The sequence below is a fragment of the Leptidea sinapis genome, chromosome 39, assembly GCF_905404315.1.
Source record: "Leptidea sinapis chromosome 39, ilLepSina1.1, whole genome shotgun sequence".
Lineage (NCBI taxonomy): Eukaryota > Metazoa > Arthropoda > Insecta > Lepidoptera > Pieridae > Leptidea > Leptidea sinapis.
Window position 1 is genome coordinate 5,002,071 of NC_066303.1, and position 25,876 is coordinate 5,027,946.

Sequence of the window (25,876 nt, forward strand, 5' to 3'; positions counted from 1 at the left end):
TTATTTATTTAACCCGACGTTTAGTTATCTTTGCAGCACGCGTATCTCCCTGAAAACTAAAAAATATAGTAAGAATTAATTATACGCGTTAAAACGTATAACGTAAAGTTAAACGTACTGATTAGAATCCTAAATCAGCGTTTAATCACCGACATAGCCCAAAATGATTCCAAAACTGAAGTGGCAGTGGGCAGGGCACAAAGTACGACGGACAGATGGCCGATGGGACAGAAAAGTTCTCGAATGGCGACCACTTACCGGAAGACGCAGTGTTCGTAACGCCCTCACAAGATGGACTGATGATTTGGTCAAGATCGCCGGAATGGATGAGGACAGCGCTGGACCGATTATCCTAGAGATCTTTAGGGGAGGCCTATGTCCAGCAGTGGACGTCTTCCGGCTGATGATGGTGATGATAAATCCTTTAAAAAGTATTTCATTTTAATATAACATTTTCTTAATTGTTGAGATGCATAGAAAATTTATAGTTTTCAAAACCCCTGTAGGTAGGTGAAGGTATCACTGAAACCACAGAGTAAGGATGGATACTTGCTGTGCGGCCGTCCGTATGTCTGTCAGACATGGCCGATAATAAATCCAACCGATAAAAACAGATCAGGAATATTAGTTTAGTGTATGTGACAGGCTACGTCTTACACTCGCGTATTTGACATTTATGACTCTTTGTGTTAGTATGCGTGCATTGCTCCGAATAGAGGGTAACTCTAAACTCATTTTTTTTCGACGTTTTCACTGATGTCATATGTAAATGATATAAGTAAATAGTTAATAATCAAACGGATACTTCATTATTACCAAAAATAAATTTCAATTGTAAAATCCCTAATCGTACAGTTCGTACCAACAACATATTTGCTTTCGTCATAATGTCATTGACTCCCTGCGTAAGGGAGTAATTTGTAGAAATTACTATTATTTTTGTTACACTACTAAAATAATCTGTATGTCTCTAAATCTTTTGTACATACCAGTTATTGATATTTTTGCTGTGTGTCTTTTTGTTTTAAGTCTCCTTGTTGATATTTTTACATTTGTGCATACATATTGTTGGTTTGTCGAATAAAGTAAAATAAGCTAAAATGTTGTATACCTAAGATACGAAGTTTACGAAGGTAGTAGTACCATAATATTATCTCGTATGAAACTCTGAAGCATCAAAACAAAACTACATTTAATTCCACCACATTACAAGCGAGTACACAATAAAAACTTCTATACAACTCCGAGATTAAGTTCGCGATACGTGTCGTCACTATTGCTATAATCGAATCAACTTCGAGATAACTTCGAGATCATTTCCGGATTATTACTTTTCTATAGAAAAATCGGTCGGTCTTCTTGTTTCGTCTTTGAACGTTTTGGTGATTTATTAAACATTGGTAATGATAAATTGGACTGGCCATTTTTAAAATATTTGTTTTATATTACGGCAACGTTTTATCGCATTGAAATACGTATGCTGGCAGCACAATTAATGTAACTCCAGTATGTATTAAGAAATGAGGTCTTTTAAATTTTTTATAAAAATAATATATTTTTTTGATTCGAGTTACAATGGTAAATAACTTCCTGTGCAGAGTGTTTCTTGTGCCATATAGTTTTTGGCTTAACACTAGGATTAGTCATAGCTTGAGAAATAAGTTTATAAGTTGTGAGTCCAACTTTGTCGTGTCAAGTAATATTTTTATTGGCGGATAAGGCTTCAGTCTGCCCGACTTAACCTTTGAAAATATGCAATCTTGCAGTAACAATATTTTGGAATTTTTTGGCGTGAAACCTTTGTTTGTTTAAGTATTATATTTTACTTTTATATTACATGTTTTTAAGTACAATTTTATAAATACATAGTATATATATAGTCTAGGAAATCAGATCCATCCATCCACTTTAATACCACCTACTAAAAATTCACAAACAAGCTAACACCTAAATAATTAACTGTTAAATCAAATAGATCAATTTGCTGAGCTTCTTATAATGACACAATGACTAATATTCGAACAGTAATCGGACAGAGTAACGCCCTAACTCGTCAACGGTTGCAGCGGAAATGTGTCGCCGCCAGGGAGGCATCGCGTTTTATAGACGTCTTCACCCTGTGCACCTGTCACTGTCAACAATAGAATAACTGAACACATTACATAATATGCTCATATTTATTAACCTTAAAAAGCTTTTTAACAATTTCTAGTTATAAATTGGGGTAGCAGTCCCAGACACATACCAAAAAAGAAGAGGACACTGTCAGTAAATTTTGTCAAAAATCTCTCTATAGCAAATTCCACCTCTGAGGCAATAAATGGCGCTAAACTTTATAATGACAATTATGACAAATACTATCTTTGACTCATTTCATCTGCAGTCCCCCTCAAAACGAGATCTAGAAAGATCTTGTATCGTCGGGTAAGTTAAAATAACTTTAATAAAAATGTAACTTTTAAGCAAAAATCTTATGTAAAAACACAGTTACAATTACATGCGTTTAAATACTTTAAAAGTGTGTTTTTTAAATGTAACATAAACGTAATCTAAGAAAACCTGATGTAAGAACGCAGCCACAATTAAACACATTTTCTTACGACACGCTGCAAACTTGGATTTCATTTTCACCACATGCAGTCGATTTTCAAGGAACTTTCTTCTACGTACAACATAACTGTGTAATATGCTTCCTTGTGCGGTGTTGCCAACATGATACGATATTTGTGCTTAAAAAAAGTACGCACACCAACTTTAATGACTGGCAACGCTCCTGTGATTCGTCCGGTGTTGCAAAAGAATGGGGGCTGTGATCTCTTAATACCAGGCGGCCAGTACACTTGTTTTTCTTCTCTACCATAAATAAAATTGTAAATGCCTTTACTAGTTCCAACATAGTTACATTTTTTATATATTTTAGTCAAGATTTGGCCATCTACATGCTCGAGCTCTAATAAATTATATCGAAGAATACCTGTTTGATGAAGTGTAAAATAACCTCTTAGAGAAGGCATACCACAGAGAAAACAGGATGTGAACGAGGGTCTTTGAGGAGGCTAAGAGCAACAAAGGCTTAATGTTTACGTAGCTACGTTTACGTTTAAACAATATCATATTACAAAGTAGGAACTATATTTGACATAGCTTGCTTGATTATAATATACTTCGTTATAGTTTAAGCCGTGTGTTCCAGTCGAGTGTCGGTGACAGCCACGTTAGGTTTGTAACTACATACATAGTTATAGATGAGATGTGCTTAATTCGCACGCGCTACGTGAGGAGGCGAGAGCGGTGTCGCGGCGGGAGGACAACGATTACAAAAATAACAATAATCGTAACTAGAATTAGATTAATTAACTAGATTAGATTCTAGCGCACTACATAGCGCAGGTCCTGCCACACAATGAGTGTTCCTGTTATCTCTGGTCTGGCGCACCCCTGTATCAGCTCGATCAATTTGACCGCGAAGAGCAGCTCGAATTGTCGGGGACCCAGTGCTCTGTGAACGGCTGGATCACTTGGTTTTGCGTAGAGACGTCACATTGTGTATCTTCTACCACATCTATTACGTTCCGAAGAGCTGTTTCACCTGATTCCTGTGGCCAAATTCCACCTTCGCACGACACGCTACAAGTTAGGATATCATCCCCACTGGTGAGGCGGTCCTCCACAGTGCGGTTTTCAAGGAGCTTTCTTCCACGCACTACAAAGCTGTGGTATGAACTTTCTTTTTCGGTGTTTCCGGGACGATACGACATAGGTACCTTCAAAGCGCTTTGCGCTTACACCTTAAAGATTAATAATGCTCCTGTGATTCCTCTGGTGTTGCAAAATAATGTGGGCGGTGGTGATCACTTAACACCAAGTGACCCGTACGCCTGTTTGTCTTCCTTTTCAATAAAAAAAAAGATTGTATAAAATACTCGTACGCAATTAATTTTATACTATTAGTGCATATTATATCTATTATTTTGGAATAGTGTTTTTGAAGTCGGTTGTTTTTCTGTTATTTTTTTTTTTAATTTAAAACCTAATAACTTACTGAAAGAACATGCAAAAAAAGCTTTCAATTTTGTAAAACAATTGTAACTGGAATATAAGTATAATAAGACATAAAAAATAACTTAAAGTGATTAGAATATTATTCAAATATAAAATATAATTTAACTCGTACGATAAGGCTTATCTGATAATTATCATAAAATCTTTTACATGATCGTTGTATACACGCCTGGCTTACAATGTCGCAACACTAACTATTGATTATCCATTATGTAACCTGTATCGAGCTTACACATCGAAGCCTGCAAATCAACGGAATGGAAAAATATTTTGCTGCTGTGCGTAATTATACGGGGGATGTAACTTGCTACATATATATGATGCCCTGGTAGTTTTAAATTAAGGTCGTATTTTTTTATGGTTCTGTACATCTAAAAGTAATAATAACAGGTCACGTGCGAGTTGAATTTGTACACAATGGGTTCTGTATTAATACAATATAAAATATTAATGTATATTTTCTATACTTTTTTAAAGTAAACTTTTCTGAAGTGAAAACTTTTTAGTCACACTAAGAGCGCGTGAGCTGCCTAAAGAAGGATGTGTTTTATTTTGTATGGCGACCATTTTGAAAAAGAATTTGTATCATTCGAATGACTTTACTAAAAAGTTAATAATTCGTTTTTATTGAACACTTAAAGTATAGGTTAATAAAGCACATACACACACTATTTATATATATATTATTAAGGATCATTGGATCGTCACTGTCCATTCTTGTCTTTATTTCTCCATCGTTCGTTACATAACGACCGGCCTGTTCCCCCTTAATCTACTGTAAAAATGTAAGAGAGGTACCATTTCATTCCGAAAATCCTGTGGGAGTGTGTAATGAGATTAAGGCGCACCAAATCAGGGGAGAAAAGCTTGTATCACACCATAAAAAAATATTTATAAAAGAAGGTTATTGCCTCCCTGGTATTTAATAATAAGACTCATTTGGGCAGTGATTGCCGCTGATTGATGGGATTTCAGTATTATTGATTTTAAAGATTGCTTTTTGTACGTTTAAATTAATCCGGCGTATTGAAAAACATTAATCTCTGAAGAGAACAGACGATAAATGTTATAAAATATTAATATCTCTGAAAACTATATCAACTAACATATTTATGACGGGAAGTGGTCACAGAACATCTCAAACTAAGTGGATGCGTTTGTATATTCTCTATGTTCTAATTTTTTGTTATGGCAAACTATAGTGCAGACACTTCCTGTACAATATGCGAAAACTACTAAATGGTGTAAAATGTTCACACTATTGAATAGTAATTAAGTCATTGTAACACTGTAAGTTTTCCAAATAAAATAAAATAAAATAAAAAAATAAAAAAATAGAGAGATACCCATAGACAACAGACGCATTGGTAAAAGGCATAAAAGGCAATTATGTTTTGAAACAAATGGCGCTCTGAAAGAGAAGAAGCAGCGCAAGAAACTCTCCCAGCATTATTTTTTTGCACTCTTTTCAATAAAAATATACAATATTGTACAGTCATTTCTATCGCTATAAAACAATCATAATCTAGTCCCAGGCTGTCCGATTACTTATATATTCAGCTGTGGAGTAGTAGAATTTACGACAGAGCCATTTTTTAGTAGAACATTTAAATTTAAAAGACTTTATTATAAAAGTGTATACATTTACCCTTAAATCTATTATGTATTATCTATTATATACCTGATTGGTTAATCTAAGGCCAGTTGACTCTTGAGCTGGTTAATCATAAAACTGTCACCGGGCACCTGAACAGTTCGCAAGCAATACGCATATAATATTAAAATAATACTTCATCAGTGGTCAACGACATAATCGCATCGCATCAAAGTTTGGTGTAACTCCAATCATATTTCATTCTACAAACGCCGAGAGGGCAGTAACACCCACTTTAGCAGAGGAGTTCCTAGAGGATAAGTAGTGGCCCCCAGCTGCAGACCATCTGTCTATTGTTTTTAATTTTTAATACCTATCATATGTTTTCCTACGCACGCGCTAATACACAAAGACATCATCCATTTCCTTTTAAGGAACTCTAAAGTGGTTAACAAACTGTCGAACAGACTTCCTTGTGCGGAGTTTACAAGAAAGGATGGAGCTTTGAAAAAAAATACCGCATACTTTTATCTAAATTATACCGTTATGCCATAAATTTCCATATCAATGTGGCGGTTATCAAGGAACTATCTTCCATGTACAACCGGGCTGTGGAATTAGCTTCCTTGTGCGATGTTTCGGGGGCGATACGACATGGGTACTTTAAAAAAAAGTTAACATTTTCTAAAAGGCCGGCAACGCTCTTGATTCTTTGGTGTTTCAAGAGAATTTGGGTGGCGTTGATCACTTTAAACCGGTTAACATATTGCATGACATATTGTATGCTTTTTTTCCTGCTATCCCGTAAAAAGACAAACTTTATTCACGACATGAGACAGCTCGTTAATAAATAAATTAAAAGCTCCTAAAAAGTAACGCTAGAACTCACATAAATGAAATACGTTACGTAAAAGTACTAAACACTCTTTCATGTAGTCACTTTCGTGACTTATTTTAAGCGCCAAAGTGCACGTAAATCTATTGATAAAAAAAATAGGAGAGAGGATGTCGCTTCGAGAACATTCGAAACAAAGGAAACGAAATAGACAACTGAAGCCAAGTAGTCCAAGAGCTATCATACTTATTAAATACTACTAATATGTGTGAGTATAAATGAGTTACTACTTATTAATTAACGGACTTCAAAAAAGGAGGAGGTTCTTAATTCGTCTGTCAATGTTTATTTTTTTTGTTTGTTACCTCAGAACTTACGACTGGGTGAACCGATTTTGATAATTCCTTATTTTTTTTATTTGAAAGCTGATGCTTCCCGTGTCATTGCAATTTTGTCTAGATCACAATAAACAATAAAATAACAATAATGGTTACTAGAATTAGATTTATTAATTAGATTCTATAAAAATACGCAATTTATTTTTATACGTTTTAGTGCATATTATATCTATTGTTTTGGAATAGTGGTTTTGGTATTGTTGTTGTATTATGGTTGTTTTTAATTTTAAAAAAAAAATGTACAAATCATAGCCTATTTCAGTACTGGGAAAGGTACAAGGTCACAGAATAGCTGAAGCGGAAGATCGGCGCTGGACATACATGATATGTGTGTCAGCATATGCCGAGCTTGTGCCTATTTGCAGCTGATGTTTGGTTTAAGTACTTTTAATTTATTATGTTTCATTTAAATTTTAAGTTATATTATATTACTAGCTGACCCAGCAAACGTTGTATTGCCGATATTAAAATCGCGATACAAAAGTAACTGTTGATCGTAGATTGGTGAAGTTGTATGTATTTTTTAATGCTGACTCTCAAACAAATTTAAAAAAAAATGTAAAAAAAATTAAAAAAAAAAATTGGCTTGCACCACTATTAACATTTATGGGGATGAAAAATAGATGTTGTCCGATTCTCAGACCTACCCAATATGCACTCAAAATTTCATGAGAATCGGTCAAGCCGTTTCGAAGGAGTTTAACTACAAACACCGCGACATGAGAATTATAATATATTAAATTATGTATTAGTTTTTAGGTGCAAATAAAATATTTTATTATTATTATTTTAAAACAGATTTTTGTTCTCGACCTTAGGTCGGTAATGAACTTAAGTACGGGCATATGCCAAGTGACTTGGTTCAAGTGTTTTGTGTATGAAGATGTGATGTTAATGAGTTGTGTGTTAATGAATGATGATTGGTATGATTTTCGTCTTGGATTGTCAAAAAATTTGGGTTCTATCTAAGTATCTATAATTATTGATTTTTGTAAGGGAATATATTATGTATTTTCGTGAAGATCTAAAAGTTTGAGAGCGGATTTCAAAGATTTTGATATTACACCTGTTGACGAAATTATGATGGGTATAATTCTGAGAGTATCTTTAGTATTATTAGTACAACATCTGCCGGAATCACATACCTACTTTTTATATGACACACTTAGAATATACTAGTGTATCGACGACGTGACAGCCCGATATGACATTAACATTGTGTGCGTTAGCTAGTTGTTTAATAATATTCAAAATATTAAGGAGCTAATGACAAGCGTGACTGACTGCTTACGATTTGTCAATCAAAATCGGTTACAGAAACAATATATTCGCTTTCTTTTTTGCTGTATCTCCGCTAGATTTTCTTTTCTCTTGCACGCGTTGTTTGTCTATCCGCTAGTATATTGTAAGTCTATGAATTAGATTTTTTTATGAAATACGAGGACAAACGAGCGTACGGGTCACCTGGTGTTAAGTGATCACCTTCACATTCTCTTGCAATACCAGAGGAATCACAAGATCGTTGCCGGCCTTTAAGGAAGGTGTACGCGCTTTTTGGTACCTTCAGTACCCATGTCGTATCGTCCCGGAAACACCGCACAAGGATGCTCATTGCACACTTTTCGAGAATCGAAAATTTGAGGCCGATATCTGGCGATTGAATATCGACAAATGAAGCAGCGATTACAGTAGATAAAAATAATGAATATCGCTTGTCCTAACTCTAGATAAGGCGGAGCGCACACCAGACATACATATGCAGCATGTTAGTCGCGTAAATTTGTATGCAAACGTGCACCCCATAGATAGGTATGTCGGCTACATACCTACGTGGCATGCAGCCCATACATAATGTATGATTGTGTGTTACTGGTACACATAATTTAATTAACAACTATTACAATTAACACGATTAAAGAAAGTATCTAAAATTTTGTAGTTTATTTTTATGAAAATAAGGAACGAGACCAGCATGAAGCTCAGCTGATGGTAATTGATACGACCTACCCATTACAATTCAGTGCCGCTCAAGATTATAGAAAAACCCAAAAATTCTGAGCGGCACTACAATTGCGTTCGTCATCTTGAGACATAAGTTGTTAAGTCTCATTTGCACAGTAATTTCAATAGCTGCGACCCTCGCCCTTTCACCCTTCGGACCGAAACACAGTAATGTTAACACATAACTGCTTCACGGCAGAAATAGGCACCGTTGTGATACCCATAATCTAGCCGGCGTCCTGTGCAAAGGAGTCTCTCACTGGTAAGTACATATTTCTAAATAAATGTTTATTATGTTTGAAAAAACTTTTTGATCAATAAGTCAGATAAAATCCTACCTATCTCTTAGACTTCGAATGACAGCAGTATTAGCAGATCGAACAAAGCCTCGAAGTGTAATGCCTGCTATATCTCCAATTACGTAGATATACGTTGACGTATCGAACGGCTCGAAACAAAAGATATAAAATTGTTGAGTATTGTGTTAGTTACAATGTGGCGGTACTCGAATGAATGAAGAATTGCAGCGGTATCCATATCCAGTGCTTGAGTAGTTTATTAAGGGTTTATTTCCAAAGGGTTCTTTTCATGGCACGATTCCAACTATGACTGTTTCAGATGAGTAATTTGAGGAAATACTTCCAACTGTTTTCCAACGCTTTATCTAGCCTCTAACCTAGCCTATGTATGAAACGCAATCTTTTAACGTTATTTTAACCTTCATTTAGTACATTTTAACTTCAAGATATCTTATTTTGAAAACACTCTAGCGGTATCAAGGACCGACGACAAAACAATTAATTAATATAAAAAATATTTCTCATGCGTGCAATAAACGAATACATCAACGAACAGCGTGAATTTTGTCTCGATATCCCTTTCTCTCTCGTTCTCTCTCTCTCTACTCTCGCTCCATGGCTATGTATTTCATGCAACGTTCGCCCTTTCTCACTGTTTCTCAATCGGTAGCTGTGTAAATTAAAAGATTCTCTCTCGACTCCATTATCAAAGCTTTAAAGCTATCTATCAAAATATTTATGTCGAAACCGAAATTCTTCTTAAGGTACTATTCTAACAAATTAACATAATATACATAAACACAATTAAGACTTGTGTATTTATTACTTTAAATTTATTTCTTTATTTGTTAAGTTTTAGTAATGTTGTTGTCCACAGCTACTTGTATATTTATATTTTCTGTTAATTTTACTATTTCAGCTAGCTCAGCATAAAATATTACTGTGTACGTGTACATGTGTGTGTGTGTACATGTAAAGTGCAAAATGAACTGAAGCGGCAGTGGGCAGGGCACATAGTTCGACGGTCAGATGACCGGGGCTGTTGAGTCCTCAAATGGCGACCACGTACCGGGAGATGAAGTGTTGATAGACTACAACATTTACCGACGATCTGGTCAAGATCGCCGGAATACATTGGATGAGGGCAGCGCAAGACCGATCGTCATTGCGATCTTTGGGGGAGGCCTTCGTCCAGCAGGGATAATGTTCAAATCTGTAGGTGTGTCTTAAAATAAACTTCTTATGCCTACAACTCGTTTAATTCGAGTTAGTAAGTCTGATTCCAGAAAATTACCAAAAATTAGTAACTTTATGGGAATGGAGTGACCTCCTTCAGGTTGTTTCAATAATAAGTTTTAACGAAATTTCGTTGAAAAATAAAAAAAGCCCGCTGAGTTTGTTGCGCCCGTTCTTCTCAGGTTGCGACATAACAATTCAAATGGGTGGTATTTTTTGACGTTCATTAATAAGCGATTTACAATCGTGACGTTATGTTATGGCTTAGGTCATATATTGGTTAGAAGGGATGCTTACTTATATCATATTTTCACTGGTACAGCTAAACAATGTCTTAAAATTGCCATAATAAATTCTTCTAGTGAATAATTTTTCAACTTTCCATTGTAAACCGGAAAAAACAAAATGACGACGTATATAAGTTTTAAGCACGTAACAGTTGAGATATAATTTTATTCATTAAAATATAATAAGATTTGCATTTAGTTTTACTTGCGAGAAGGCGATGCATTCACAAACTTTTTCTTCGAAACAACTTTTGTTGGGACAGTTGTAAGTGATTCTGTTAACACAGGGATGGACTCTGATCACATTCAACTTATAAATAATATTTTTAATTATTTGAAACAATAAGAAAAATTGTGCATTTGAAAAATTCTTTCAATTTAGATAAAAGGGGAATTCAGCTCTGATATCAGTTTATTTTTAATATTGTTTTAATAAAATATCAAAATTATTCAAATCTAATTTATAATCTAAATAATAAAATCATATTTAAAGTGCAACTTTTATTACATCGTCTCAAACTTATTCGGTTGTGTGTTGCATGTCGCGTGCCGGTCGGGCGGTGCCTATAGTTCGCAGGAGCTGACCGTGTAGTGCATAGAATACATATTACTCATTTGTGCCAGTGCTCCACGCTATTTTTATTGTTTTTATTATTTCCCATTATCATTCCAATTTTCCAAGCATAAAATTAAGATTGATAAAGCGATTTTTATACCCTTAATGGAACATTATTCGAAAAATTTTTAGTTAAATGTCTATAATGTGAAAAAAAGTTTCACTTGTACCGTGGTTTCATAAAACCACACAATCCTTCTTTTAGCTATGAGAAAGCTGACCGTTTCGTTCCAGAAATATCCAGCCTCGCTATTCATTCGCCATAATATTTGTGATGGTACTTTTGGTGGTGAAGTCGAGTCTTTTTTGGTTGATGAAAAAAATTGTAATTGAAAATTTTTAGTTTGAGCGTTAATTATTTTAAAAAAAATATAAAATACCTTTATTTTAATAGGAATTTTAAAATTTAGGACCTTATTATAATAACCAAAAAAATTAATGTTCTAATAAACTCACTCCACCATCTTATTTATCCATAATATCTTGGTTAATTTCAACAAATTTAGCAATCATATTGAAAAACCGAACAGCATTCAGGACACAGTTAAAATCTTTTCTCATAATATTATCGCACCTATAATTATTTATTATTTATTAACTCCTGTTAATCAAAACATCAAAGCTATTTGTCATGTTGGTTTTCCACATATATTTTGGCTACTTCTTCTAAAAGCTTAACTTTTCTGAAATGAGGGTATATAAAAAATATTATTATTTTGTGATATTTTAACCTAGAAATATTAAGATTTAAGATTTGATTTAAGTAAAGCGAATACCACCCTGTTTTCTTTGTAAAAGTTTTCTGAATAGATATGTAAGTTTTATGATGAAAATGTTTAAAATGTAAATAAAGTTATTTGTAAGGTTTCTGGAATGCCAAGCTCATATCGAACGCGTACAACTCTTCAAAAATTTTAAACAGCTTCCGGACAAAAATAGCAAAACCTTCCAATTGCTTAGATTAGTATGATGAAATTTGAAGTAATATTATTTATGACCATTTTAAAGGGGCACGGGCAGCTTTTTAAATGTAATATTTTTTTATGGAATAGGTGGACAAACAAGCGTACGGGTCACTTGGTGTTAAGTGATCACCGCCGCCCACACTCTCTTGCAACACCAGAGGAATCACAAGAGCGTTGCCGGCCTTTAAGGAAGTTGTACGCGCTTTTTTTGAAGGTACCCATGTCCTATCGTCCCGGTAACACCGCACAACAAAGCTCATTCCACAGCTTTGTAGTACGAGGAAGAAAGCTCCTTGAAAACCACACTGTGGAGGACCGCCACACATCCAGATGGTGGGGATGATATCCTAACTTGTGTTGTGTCGTGCGAAGGTCGTCGTTTCGAATATAAAGGTGAAATAGCATTTTAATACGCATAAGAAACAAGTGAAGAACGCTTAAGTATGGAAATAAACTCCGCAAAAGTATCTGAAAGATGAAGTCGGGTAGACTTAAACCGAAGTGAATAGATTAAAGGAACTGGAAATCCTGGCTAGGATACATGAAGAAAATCAAACGTGAATCAAAGGAAGAGGTCATGCACCTACGTGGACCGTGGTCACAGCAGTGTAGATAAAAAATGAATTAAGTGTTTGTTGCCTGTTTAATAAATACATAAAACCATCCATCGTGGATATCTACGAAGCCATCTGCGTCACACTGAATAGCGCCTAAAAATCCATACTATAATAATACTAATATTATAAATGTGAACCAAAATATGTTTGTTATGCTTTTACGCCGGAGATACTTTACCGCTTGGAAAATAATATAGGCTACATTTTATCCCGGAAAAATCCTTGGTGCCGCGGGATTTGTGAAAAACTGAAATTCACGTCTATGAACTATACCAATAGTAGGTTTCGTTTCCCATAGCAATCTTCCTTGAAATAAGATTAATATAATATTGTTGGAAACGGGAGCGAAAATGGGAACCGGAACTGGAATAAGTCGTAGATAGTCATCATTTTCAAATTTGCTTATTAATTTTAGAAACCATTTATCTACGCCGACGCGGGCATTAGCTAGTATTAGATAAATGGCAGTTAAAAACTACACAAGCAATAGTCCTTATTTTCCAGATAAACAGATAGGGCAAACCATTATATGTCACAGTCCCGACATTTTTCTTTTTTATGGAAAAGGAGGACAAACGAACGTACGGTTCACCTGGTGTTGTGTCACCGCCGCCCACATTCCCTTGCAACACCAGAGGAATCACTGGAGCGTTGCCGGCCTTTAAGGAACGCTTTTATGAAGATACCTATGTCGTATCGTCCTGGAAACACCGCACAAGGAAGCTCATTCCACAGCTTTGTAGTATGAGGAAGAAAGTTCTCTGAAAAATATTTTACCACTTCCATTAACCCTTTCATACAAGCACTCTCATTGTTGATTTTTGACCTGGTTCCCTTCAACACGTTTACAACCTAATCATGTCCAGGTCTTCTGATCGCAATCATCAATATCTGCTGTATAAACTTAAGCAGTCTCAGTACCTACTTTTATTCATGAGGATGCTTTTATCTTAGATTTGAAGTAAGTACTTATTTTCTTTAGATCTGCCACGACCTAAGCATACCGAATTTTACTTAAAAATTATTCACGTTGCTACTTCTTGATTCTACATACTATTTTTTTACACATAAAAGTTGTACTTGATATTATTAAACTAGATTATACGTATTACTTTGATGTATTAAAATCACAAGGCCCTCCATGTTGCTGCAGGCTAAAATATGTTAATTCGTTTCAGCGATTTTCATACGAAAGTCTAAAACTTTAATACATTATAAATTTCTGGATATAATTTACCCCAAAACTCTTTACGATACACTTACTTCTATTAAGCTTTATATTTTCCTTTTAACCCTTACCTTTGCAAAACTATTTTCCTCGCGGTCGTTTTGACCCTTCGCGTATTTTGACAAAAATATTAACACTAATGGGATACTCCTGTACCAATCCTGTGGTTAGAGTTAAACCCTCTAAACGTGATTATTTTTATAATAATCTATGAAATGCCGTCATATGTAAACCCAGCATTTTAATTCATTTTATTTTAGTAGTTCACAATGTCTGCAGTCAGAATTTGAAACACAAAAAAAAATTATAGTTAAAAAAACGAAAGATCCATATTATATCGGTTTATCCTGAAACACTATTCAATGAAGTTGATTCCAGAATTTCAAGGCAGTGGTAGATAGATCCTTGAAAATCGAAATGTGGAAAAACTTCACACCTCCCTCCACATGGTGAAAATGACAACCAAAACAACCAAAATGACAAGGTAGTGGTTTGTCGTAAGAAGGTAGAATTTGGCGATAGGAATCACGTGATAGCTCTTCGGAACATTCCCCATGATAAAAAAAATGCAATAGTTTAATATAAAATATATACACAACTTTTGAAATAAAAACTGAAAAAAGAAACTTAAACCATATTATCAGATTAAACTATAAAAACTTATTTTGAACTGTATTTGATAAGATTAGATAAAACTTGAACTCCAGTATTCACGGAACGGTAAGTTTGCATGAAACTCCACTTCATTTCATAACGGCCGCTCCCAATATACTATCTACGGATATAGGAAAATTACTACCTTCTACTGTCAGTAATCAGCTGTCAATAATCTGAAGCTGTCCCAATGTACCCGATAAGTAATTCTTATCGCCTTATATTGGGACGCGTGAATTGCAAATTCCATACAAACTTTATATTGCTCGTAAGCTATACGTCGTTCCATTGACAGACAGCGTGTACGGATAAGGTGAGTTACCGTCGATAAGTTTATTGGGACAGAAAAGTCAACGATTGTTAAGATTTTTATCTCAAGTAAGAGATATTGATAATAGATATATGAATATTGGTAACGGCTTAAGTCTCATCAATGAACTAAGCGGAATTTCGTTTGTGAACTGCAGGCTAGCAAAATTCTCCGAGAAAAAAGCGATTCACTCGATGGTGCAACACGCAGTCATTGATAGATTGACTGATGACGGCTTGTAAAAAAAGGAGACAATCAAAATCCACTATGTTTTAAGAAACTGTTCGCATTCAAACGAAGCCGTATTATACTTAGTCGCCAATCACCATACTATTATTATTGCTATTTCAAACTAATATCAAATGACTGCACGTTTCATAAAATAAATTAAATAAAAATAGCCTTTATTTTTCTACTACAACAATTTTGTTTTATATCTTACTCTAGTTTGAACTATATACATTTATGACTTTAATTAATTTAATATGTTATTATGCTAGTTTCATTTTATTTGTATTTAAAAGTAGTAGTCGCTTCTCCTAAAACCTTCCAAAAATCTCTTTCTCGTGCCGTCAGCATCTAATGGGATCCACATCTGTTGTTAAAGATCTCTCCATCTCTTACGTGGTCTCCCATTTCTCCTTTTTTCCTCTCGTGGTACCCACTCTGTTAGGCGCTTCGTCCATCTATTATTGTCCATCCTACAAATATGTCCTGCCCAACGCCATTTAAGTGCACGTTTCATACTAAACTAAATTTCAATTTTTACTTAGGCAGCCCAGCTTCATCAATTTTTACTTAGGCAACATCTTCTTTTTAATCAGTTCATGATTGGAATGAAACGCTAAGCATTATGGAAAACCTGCCGCAATACATAAATGAAAACTCAATTCAAAATAGATTTAAGTTATGTCTTCGATATGTGTGCATAACAAGAGAAAAGACGCACAGAATTTTATAACGAGGCGGTACTCGAACGGTTAGCTCAGTTGGTTAGAGCACCGGCACGGAACGCCGTAGGTCGTAGGTTCGAATCCCGCATCGTTCATAAAATTTTGTTTTTCAAATTTTATTTGCGTATTAATCTTAGAAGTGAGGGTTATCACTTTAAAAAAAAAATATAACATATTATTTAGATTTACAAGAGCGACATCTCAACTCAATTTCCCAATATGCAAATATTGGGGTTGTGCAGGTTATCAGCTGTAAAGTAGATCCTGTAGATGAAGCCACAACCTGAGAGTTGAACAAAGCAAACAGAATTTTATAACGAGGCGGTACTCGAACGGTTAGCTCAGTTGGTTAGAGTACCGACACGGATTGCCGGAGGTCGTGGGTTCGAATCCCGCATCGTTCATAAAATTTTGTTTTTGAAATTTTATTTGTGTAAGAGAAAAGACGCAAATTCATAATACTTATTTGTCTTCGGTTACTAAGGTACAAAGTGTAAAAATTTTTGAAAGAGGTTACACTAAGTTGATTTCACCAGTGGGAGACTCCTTTGCACAGGATGCCGGCTAGATTATGGGTACCACAACGGCACCTATTTCTGCCGTAAGCAGTAATGTGTAAGCATTACTGTGTTTCGGTCTAAAGGGCGCCGTGGCTACTGAAATTATTGGGCATATGAGACTTGACATCTTATGTCTCAAGGTGACGAGCGCAATTTTAGTGCCGCTCAGAATTTTTGAGTTTTTCAAAGGAGCGTATCAATTACCATCAGCTGAACGTCCTGCTCATCTCGTACCTTATTTTCATAAAAAAAAAATTGAAGATTCTAGTAAAATATTACAAATGGAGCTGAAGCATCCATTTTCATTATTATAAACTCCTTTTCCCGCCTAAATAAATCGTAAATTACATCAGCACATTATCCAGAAGCAGAGGTGAACATTAAAAAGATATGTTTCATAAAAACGTAACGCAAACCTATTTACGATTCGGACCGGAACATCATAAAAGCGAAACGTGACCGCCGCCTTGGTCAGTGTCACAGAGCAGGAAATTAAGGTTGAACTAAAAATACCGAATTCAGAAAGCTTTGAATTATACTGAAAATCTTGCAACGATGTCTTGACAATTAATTATTAAATAACGAATACGGCTGTATGGGCTTGAACCGTTTGCCTATCTAATAATGGACGAAGAAACCAAAAATAAAAAATGAATGCCACAAAGGTCAGAAATTTTAGGAACCAACTTCACCCTGTTACTTTTGTGTTACAGTGATGCGCGCGCATTTTAAAATTTCACTATCATTATTTTTTCATAACGCGCCTAAAGAAGTATAACTTCAAAAATATGGTGGATTAATTCGAGTTGGATGGCCATAAAAATTATATAAGCTAGACATGTCCTATAGTAAAATTTTAACTAGTTTGAATACTAAGTCTCTAGACTTTCACTAATTGCTAAGTAAAATCGTTTATCAAATTAATACTTTTATACTTACAATATTATTAAGCGTACGACCTGAGCTGTGAATGGCTATTCGACAACGCCTTACAGAATATTTTGGGGACAATCCGTGCATATTTCTAACTACTAGAAGTCAAGTCGAGACAACAGCTTAGGTATTTCATCGTATAAAAAAGGAGTTAATCCACTCTTGGTATTTATTATACCTTATTCTGTCAAAAAACAAATAAATATTTTAACATCTTTTACTCAGAAACAAAAATATTCATATTTTTGCAGAAACGAAGCAGGAACTTAAACCCGAACCCTGGACCCCTATTTTGGCCTGCAAAGTTACAAATAACTTTGCTATCAGGATGTCAAAAACTCCCAGTCAGAGATCTCAGAAAGATTGTAGAAATGTCAATAGTTTTAATATATTGCATGTTTTCATATGCCTATTGCAGTTAGCACTCGACTCCTAATTAAATGTATTTTTTATTGACCCACAATAACATTGATTTCGCTACTGTTACTTTTACTCTGTGTCGCAAGTGACCGCCGACCACAGAGCAGCGTATGCCAGAGGCTGGAATTTTATATAGCCTTTGTAGAGGCTTTTGGAAATAGAAATATTCAAACCCTTGTTCGACGATGCCCACGTACAAACATTTTACCGAATAAAGAATTTGAGGTAAGAATGTTGTGTATGTTTAAACTTTAATTGAGATAAACAATCTTTTTATTACTTTATAGCAGATTGAAGCTTTTTTTGTTATTGATGATGATCACATGTGAACAGAAAGCCATAAGGAATAATATCAGTGGGAGGCATCATCCATGGCACAGGATTCCGGCTAGATTATTGGTACAACAACGGCACCTATTTCTGCCGTAAAGTATGAAAGCATTGTTGTGTTTCGGTCTAAAGGGCACCGTAGCTAGTGAAATTACTGGGCAAATGAAACTTAAAATCTTACCAAAACAATTAAAATCTGAGCAATTGCGCTCGTCTCTTTGAGACATAAGATGGTAAGTCTCATTTGCCCAGTAATTCCACTAGCTACGGTGCCCTTCGGACCGAAACACAGTAATGTTTACACATTACTGCTTCACGGCAGAAATAGGCGCTGTTATGGTATTCAATTTTGGGTTTTTAAAGAATCTTCAGCGACACTGCATTGTAATAGGCAGGGCGTATCAATTACCATCAGCTGAACGTCCTGCTCGTCTCATCCCTTATTCTCATAAAAAAGGCACGTTTAATAATTTAATTTTGTGGCTATTGATTGATACTGAGCTGTCACGCTATGTAACGCTCATACGGGTAAAGTAGACTAAGGGAGCACGATCAGTTAGAGCAAAATTTACAACAGATAAACACAATTGCAAAACCAAAGATAAATAGTTATATACCGAAACACAATAATGCTTACACATTACTGCTTCACGGCAAAAAAGGCGCCGTTGTGGTACCCATAATCTAGCCATACTGGGCAAAGGAGCATCCCACTTTTAGATGCCCTTAGTTGCCTCTTACGACACCCTAGGACTTCCCTATTCTTTTAATGCTCCGGGGAAGGACTAAGGAAGTTTTAATCTCTGAAAACCACCCTCTTCTGATGAAGTCGTTTATAAATAAGATATCATCTAAAAGAGATGCACGTAAGTCGTTTCACCTAGCAGCAGTAAAAACCATTAGATGCTCCGTATCAGCCAGCTAGTATTTGTGCACTGTATGCAAACGCCGTTCTTGTACAAATCTCAGATCTCTGTATTCGTATCGCGCCGTAGTATTTATGTTGCTTCGCTTTCCGTTGTACGGGACAAGATATCAGCTTGTACTGGTTCAGCAATGATCGTTATATAACAAAATAACAACCGACTTCAAAAAACTCACTGACCTGTTTATATACCACTGGGCAAGCTGTTCCATATGTTTGACAGCAAATTTTTTGAGCCTATTTGAAGTGCCCTCGCGAGCGTCCAGAGAACTAATTTTGCAGTACAATACAAATGGCTGCGAAGGAACGTACAATACTCTGAAGTATTTTTACATTTTGAAGTAATTTTGTTAGTTTTCTGTGTTCTTTATATTTCAAGAATCAACGTTATAAAGTACACATTTTTTTTTTTGTAAATAGTTTCCCACCAGCTATGTTGTCCACTAGGTTGTCATCACTACTAGTATTAGTACCGCAGACTCTCGCTACATGGCCAACAGCGCCAAAATGGCGAATATCAAACAGGCACAAAAGCACTTTGACGGCCGCCAGTCCAGTGGTATATAGTAGAGGTCAGTGACAAAACTATTCTGAAACAATTGATATAATGTCAGCAATATTATATTCATTAGTTGATGTGTTAAAAAGCGTTACCAACGTCATGAACTGTCATAAGAAATCCCAATTAATAATTACATTTATTTAATTACTTACTGTGTTAGTAATTATATTATCACTATAATTAGAAATGATAATAATAGAATTTAATATTCAGATATTTAGTTAACTTGATTCGTGTAAGTTAGTTGGCACTACAGCAGTGCCAACTAACAGTTGGTAGCATCATCATGGTAGACGGTCGTACCCTATATAAGCCAGAGCGCTACGTTTGAGTAGGCATTACTTATTGTGAATAGTAAGGGGTAACGCTGCCCAAATTGTATTTAGTCAGTTATTATTATTATTATTAGTGGAAACTGTAAAATACAGATATTTCAAATTTATTAAGTGCGTTTAAAGTACCAAACCCTTCTACAATAATATGCACTAAAAAGTATAAAAAAATTGCGTATTTTTCTACAATTTAATTAATTAAACTAATTCTAGTTACGATTGTTGTTGTTTTTGGAATAGGTGTCCATGCGTACGACACAAGCACATCTCACCTATAACTATGTATGTAGTTACAAACCTACATTGGAAGACATTGACGAAAACATAATCATTAAAATCGATTCATCCAGTCGAAAGTTCTGAGGTAACAAACATAAAAAAATACAGTCGAATTGAGAACCTTCTCCTTTTTTGAAGTCGGTAAAAAACTATTATTTTAGTACAATAAAAGATCGTATTTGGGTCTCGCAACCATTGTTACATAAATTCTGGGATACCGAAATACTTCACTTACTGCTTACAGACTTATTATACAGACTTAAATGGAAATGACTCTTGAGCGTGATTTTAAGAAGAGAGAAGTTAGAAGTATAATTATAAATTTTTTAAAGCTACAAATTTTATCATATCAAGATTAACTAATTCAGCCACTCATATGAATAATAAGTGAAATAAATTAACTTTTTGTAGAATGAAATGCTTTTTTTTTTATTTTGATAAGTTTTCTGGTATATTTTCCATGTAAGCGCTTTAAATAAAATGCCTTAGACACAAAAAGACGCTTAAATTCTATTCCTAGTTGCAACGCTTCCGATATGAAATTTGTGTAACGCTAAAAAGTATGTTTTTCTTTCCGCTGTCCGCTTGAAACTTGCAATATATACAATTTATCCAAGCTCACCCTTAGGGCGACAATAAACAGCCCTGTCCGCGCCTAACCAAACACTTTGGTCAACGCGAGCTGAATATACATCTTGTTTATACGACCAACCATTTAGACAAATCTTCATATATGAACCGGGCTTTCATTCGATTGGTAAACGATTCTTGAATAGTTAGGTACAGACTGACCCGAACTGAAGTATACAAGTATGCTAAATGTACCTACAGGGTGGTTTCGACAGCGATTAATAATATGTGTATAAGAAGTAAGCATATCGTATTGCGAAGTTTGTAGGAAATTGTATTTACTTTTTTATTTATTATGATAGACAAGTTACGTCAGTTGGTGCTGAGGCTGCTGCTTCGACTGCCGAAGACGGCAAGCGTCATACATCTTTGTACCCTTTGGTGTCGAGACACTTCGCCCGTGGGGCCCAGAGGCGCGGAGAATGTTCAAAATACTATCTTCGCGCCTCAATAAGGCTGTTGGAAACCCAAGCGCTGGCAGCTATCGCGGTCAACGGATCAGCCTAACTATCAAACGCGTAAATGCTGCCAGTATTTTAGGTACGCTTCCACGTAATGCTAGTTTTAATTTTATGTAGTCATAGTATTATAAATATAGTTATACGATTTGTTTTGTTTGAATAAACATGATAGACATAATTGCCATAAATGCGATTAAAACTACTAAATTTTGTTCGTAATAAGCAAACGTCATGTACCGACATTATTATAGAGGAATATGAAATCTGGCGTCATGCCTTTTATCTAGGAAGGGTTTTCCATTCCAAATCATCAAAATCAGCGATCCACTTGGTCTTATAGCAAGCAGTTAGTAAAACTATAAATAATGGAAAAAACATCAGAAACAAAGATCAGAATATGATATGAAGACTCAAGTATATTAAGGCGAAGAGTAAGCAGAAAACATGCAAACATGGTGTTTTCAGACAAGTTTTGTGGTGAAAGTATAGCATATCGAACTATGAACACTACTTAATCCTGTTACACATATCCTTAAGTCTTATTTTTAGGTTGCTAATGCTTGCTGTTTGTTATAGTTAACACTGCCGAGCCTTTTTGAACTACCACATTTCTTTGAAGTTTAACAAGTTTTTTGGCATAGCGTGACGCTATTTTTTGGTACTTCTCTCAGAAAAGTTATTCTTATAGCTTGTACTTTTTTGTGTAGGTTCATTTATTCAGATTAGTAGTGAATAACGAGGACTGTAAGCATATAAACTGTTTTCCACGCAAGAATTTTGAAAATATTGGCTTTTTTACATAGATGGCGGGCCGGCAGCCGTGAACTCATATCGCTCAAGGTCGCTGGCATTTAGTGTCGCCTTAATAGTATTGATAGCAAAAATATAAGTACTTAAATTCTATGTTCATATTGTCGCGTTATTAATCACTTATCTAACGCTCTGACGGACATGACGAGAGTTGTCAAACTTAATTTCAACAGCTCCGTCAAAAAGTATCGTAGCTAAGAGCATAAGTATTTATAAAGAGAATCATTTTTGAAAATATAACAGGACCAGGGGTATATAAGCCGTACTAAGCGTGGCCTACATAAGTTCTAGTTCAGACTCGAAAGTGAAAAGAAATAAAAAACGGAAGAGAGGAAAAGTATGAAGAGTGGAAAGTGATTCAGTGAAGAGAAGATAGAAAGGAACGAGTGTTCGATGCGGTGTGATCTGCTGAAGGCACCGCCATCTGAAGAGGAACAGAGGCAGACCGGCGAACTGCAAGTTCGAGGAAGTGAACGCAAATAAAGACTCGTTCTTTTAAGCTGTGTATTACTATCCAATCCCTGACCCACTCTCGTAGCTATATTATTATTTCATGCTAATGGAACCCTCGGTACTTCAGACATGGGCAAGTTCAAAGTGGTTACTGAAATAACTCTGACACACAAATGCAAATTTTTGTATCGAATTTCAAGGAAATTTTATTTAAAAAAAAATACCTAATTCAACCAAATTTTAATCGCGTTAGTCAAAGAAAATGCAACATTCTATTGCAACAAAAATATGTTTTTACAATTACACTTAATACACTTACTTGAGGAATATTAAGTCGACATTAATGCAAATTTTAAACTTTGATTTGATTGCTTTAAATGTCCCAATGACAACTCTGGGTGTGTGCTATATCTATCTTTAAGTTTGGGTGATAAAAAAAATCCATAATATTATTTCTACTCCAAACTCAATCAAATCCATATTAATATCATAAATGTGAATATAAGTTTGTTTGTTACGCTTTTACGCTGGATCTACGGAACCGATTTTGATGAAATTTGGTACAACGATAGACTAAAGCTACATTACATTTTATCCCGGAAAAATTCATGGTTCCCGCGGGATTTGTGAAAATCTGAAATTCACGTCGATGAGCTATAACTACACCAATAGTAGGTTTAGTTTGCCATAACAATCTTCTTCGAAATAAGATTTATAATATAACTAGCTGACCCGGCAAACGTTGTTTTGCCATATAAAGTATAATTCACGCGATAGTTTTATAAGTAATAAAATATTGCCTATATTATAGCCTGTACATCATTTTGTTCTATTGTCAATAGTCTTTGCAGCGCACGCAAAAATAGGTTTTCGATTTTACACCTTGTGTTACAAAATAGCAATTTTATTACGGATCCCTAATTTTGAAAAAAAAACATAGCCTATAGCCTTCCTCGATAAATGGACTACCCAACACTGAAAGAATCATTCAAATCGGACCAGTAGTACCAGAGATTAGCGCGTTCAAACAAACAAACAAACAAACACTGCAGCTTTATAATATTAGTATAGATAATATGTTGGGAACTGGAGCGAAAACGGGAACCGAAACTGAAATAGGACATGAGATAATCTTCATTTCCGATCTTGCTTATTATTAAAAAAAAAAACATTATCTTATTGGACGAAGTCGCGGACATCAGATAGTTATAATATAAATCCTCAACCAAAATAACGATATAATCTTTCTCGAAATTAAAACGTACCGGCAATCAAGCAACGTTAAACACAATAATTAAATTGATCATCACATTCAGAATATCGTATTCATTAAGTGTGACTCACCTGTTCTGACGTATTTCATAATATCGTTAATTAAACGAATCTCGTTTACATAAACTATTAATTAAATTTAATCGTTGTATTTCAAATAATTTCCACATGTTGCAGTCGTGTTATTACTTGTAAAATATACTATTGTTCATCGAAATTATATGTACGTATATGCAAATCATATTTTTTATTGATTCTCGAGCATTGCATAGAGATGTGGGCTCTCTCTGCATCTTCTACCGCATTTATCACGGGGAGTGCTCAGAGGAGCTGTTCGGGTTGATTCCAGCGGCCGAATTCCACCACCGGACATTATGTGCAAAGTACCATCCGCATCACGTAGACGTCGGCATTCCACAACCGCGCGTTTTGTTCGAAATTTCTTGCCTCGCACAGCCACTTTGTGGAATCAACTACCGGCAGCGGTCTTCCCGAACAGATATGACTTAGGGACCTTCAAGGAAAAAGCATACTCCCACCTTAAAGGCCGGCCACGCCTTTCTTGACACACCTGATGTTGCGGATGTCCATGGGCGGTTGCCTCACCTCTCCCCATCCCGTGAGCCTCTTGCCCGTTTGCCCCCTCTCACATAAAAAAAATCATGTCAATGATAATAATATATAATATTGTAATATATACACACTTTTTACACATAAGATCTTGCCCCAAATTAAGCACATATAGCCTGTGTTACGGGTTGCAAGACAACGATATGTTTAATACAATAAACTTACTTAAACATACATAAATACATATTATAAACATACATAAATACATTTAAACATCCATGACTCGGAAACAAACATCCATATTCATCATATAAATGCTTGCACCTACCGGGATTCGAACCCGGGACCTCTAGCTTAGTAGGCAGGGTCGCTAACCACTCGGCTATACAGGTCGTCGTTTTAATATGCGCGTTTAAAGCCCTTATATTTTGGAAGCCCGAAGTACATCAATACGTCTTGTATGTTCTTCGGGCTTCCAAAATACTTGTGCTTTCAAAAATGGAACACTTATTTCTTTTTATGAGCCTAAAAGATTTAGTATTCTATTCACCTTGTAAATAATCACCCCTTCCAAAGTACCTTTGCAAAAACACAGGACCGATTGGAGCTTTTACAGTAAGAGACTCCATAACATGACTGTTCAGGGTCAGTACATTAATGAAAATTTGATATATCATTACCTTTTTGCTCTTATTAGTGATTTTCATTATGGCTTCATAAGATACATAATAGCTTCAATAGCTTCATGTATACATTTTTATAATAAAGTCCCATCACTGTTTAGGTATTATCTATAAATAAATTTAAATGTTGTACTAAAAATGGCTTTTCGTAAATCCTAATACTACACAGCTGAACATCTAAGTGATCGGACACCCTGGGACTAGATAATGATTATTTTATAGCAATTACAATGACAGTACAATTTTGAATCTTTTATTAAAAAGACCGCAAAAGAATGCTGGCAGAGCAGATGTGTTAGAAATTACATCAAAAAGAATTCTAAAGGAATTAATTCTGAGAAAAAAAATGCCGTTTGGCTTTTAGCAGAGAATACCGGCTACCACCGATCACCTTTTCTGTCACCTTTCTTTCACCAAGTACCTTGTAGTCTGCTTGATGGCAGACTAATTGTGTTTCTTTTTGAAGGGCACCGTAACTATTTACATTATTAGGTTATTGAGACTTAAAATATTATTTCTCAAGGTGATGAGTGCAAGAAGTGTAATACGGTATCATTTAATACCAAACGACCATAACTCCGACCAAACTCTATAATCTATA

General features: G+C 35.2%; 2 protein-coding genes across 2 annotated transcripts in view; one reads left to right on the forward strand and one right to left on the reverse strand.

Annotated features, from left to right (window-relative positions):
• Positions 1 to 23,817, forward strand: part of LOC126976185 (ceramide phosphoethanolamine synthase) — a 389,843-nt gene extending 366,026 nt beyond the window's left edge. The window contains exon 2 of the transcript XR_007731851.1: positions 23,617 to 23,817. The gene's annotated coding sequence lies outside the window, so the exon portion shown is untranslated. The remainder of the gene's footprint in view (positions 1 to 23,616) is intronic.
• Positions 1 to 25,876, reverse strand: part of LOC126976199 (T cell receptor beta variable 29-1-like) — a 430,134-nt gene that overhangs the window by 90,956 nt on the left and 313,302 nt on the right. The gene's annotated exons all lie outside the window — the stretch shown is intronic.